Genomic DNA, 1,932 nt, shown 5'->3' with positions numbered 1-1,932 from the left:
GACTATAGTCCAGGGGGTCACAAAGAGTCAGACACGACTGAAGTGACTTAGCATGCACACATGCGATTTAATGAAAGACACACAGTCCAGGAGGGTTCTGTGACTGGTGTTTTTTTAAGCTACAGATGTTGTAAGGAATTCACGGGTAGAAGCAATGGGGAAGAGAAAATATTTGTATGTATGATCAATACAGCAAAATTTATTTTATTTATTTTGGCCATGAGACATGGCTTATGGGATCTTCCTTGACCAGGAATCAAACCTGTGCCCTTGACAGTAAGAACTCAGAGTCCTAACCACTGGACCACCAGGAAATTCCCATCAACAGAATGTATGACTCATGTTCCACATATGGTTTAAAGCTAAGATAAAAAATAACTGAACTGGAGTGGGGATAGCATTGATGAGATGATTATTTAAGAGGGGCCAGATCTAGGTGGGAGTCTAGACAGAGGGGTCAAATTGAAGCAGAGGTCAAATTGACAACATATAGTCAAGTTCAAGGAGGCCAGCAGAGGCAAAAAAGGCATAAATATACCTAAGTCCAGGCAATGAGAAGCGACTATCAGGAGATCGCAGAATAGATAAAGCACGTGGGGTGGATGAATTTCTGATTCTAGAACATAAACTTTTTGTTTTTATCTATTTTCTGCTGTGTGCTGCTTCTGTGAAGCCCTGTGCCTTTGGGTGTTATTTCTAGCTAGGAAGAGCTTAAAGACCTGCCATAGTAGCCCAGCCTGGGACTTCCCTGGTGGTCCGGAGGTCAAGACTCCTCACTTCCACGGCAGGTGCACAGTTTCCATCCCTGGGCTGATAACTAAGATCTCAAATGCTGTGCGGCAGAGCCAAAAAAGAAAAGAGTCAAAAGGAGAAAAGTTAAATAAATTACGTGGGGCATAGTGATATTGGAAGTACAGAGGCAGCATTAGTTAAGTGAGGAGATCACAGACCTTGCTCACCCTCAATTTTATCCTATATAAAATCCAGATAGTAGTAGTTACAATAGCAGTTTTTGCACAAATAATCATTTTAAAGTATTCAACAACCATTAGTCTTGTACTAACAAAATAATTGTTTTAAAGTATTCAACAAAGTGTTGTTTGAGTATGAGAAGAATGAAGGAACGCTTGCACATAACCTAGGCTGTGACTAGAGGAGTCAAGGGTGGTGGGACTGAAAGTTTCAACCCCCTAATCACCTGGTTGATTTCTGTAGCAACTTTAGGTGTTTTCCAAAGATCAACTTATTAACATAAGCTCAGGTGTGGCTGAAAGGAATTTCTTGTGAATATCAAGACATCTTTGTCATTCTTACCACTTAGGAAATTCCAAGGGTTTTAAGAGCAGGAACAGGAAGGAAGACTAAATATAGGTTTCTAATTCTAAATTACAATATCATACTTCCCTAATCCATTGAAACTACTTTCACCAATACATGGGATGACCGTGTAAATATTATATAAACCAAAACTTTTGAGAGTGAAAGGTAACATTAATAACTACACTGGATGGTACTCGCTTCAGCATCACATATACCACAATTGGAACGTTACAGAGAAGATCAGCATGGCCCCAGCACAAGGATGACATGCAAATTCATGAAGCATTCCATAATTTTTGATGTATGGTGAAAACCAGCACAATATTGTAAAGTAATTAGCCTCCAATTAAAATAAATTAATTAATTAAAAAATAATTACACTGGTTGGTGGAAACAAGCAGGGCCTGTCCTATACACAAACTAAAACTAATGACAACTGTCTAATTATTTTCACTTGGATGTTTCACATCTCACTCAACATAAAAACACTGAATCATTGACATTCCTACGAAACCTATTCTTCCTCATATTATTAAATCTCATCTACATTCATCCCACTTGCTCAGGCAGAAACCTAAGAATCATGACCAATTCTCCCTTCCCTTCTCTCAT

At 38.8% G+C, this 1,932-nt stretch overlaps 1 non-coding gene across 1 annotated transcript; it reads left to right on the top strand.

The window, feature by feature from the left end:
- Positions 1 to 1,510: 1,510 nt before the first annotated feature.
- On the top strand, positions 1,511 to 1,617 carry LOC138989419 (U6 spliceosomal RNA). The gene has a single exon (XR_011465712.1). It is a non-coding gene; the product is annotated as a U6 spliceosomal RNA (small nuclear RNA).
- The last annotated feature ends 315 nt before the right edge of the window (positions 1,618 to 1,932 follow it).

The sequence above is a fragment of the Bos mutus genome, chromosome 1 (assembly GCF_027580195.1).
Source record: "Bos mutus isolate GX-2022 chromosome 1, NWIPB_WYAK_1.1, whole genome shotgun sequence".
NCBI lineage: Eukaryota > Metazoa > Chordata > Mammalia > Artiodactyla > Bovidae > Bos > Bos mutus.
The sequence above is the reverse complement of the archived record's forward strand: the minus strand, read 5'-3'. Positions and strand labels throughout refer to the sequence as shown.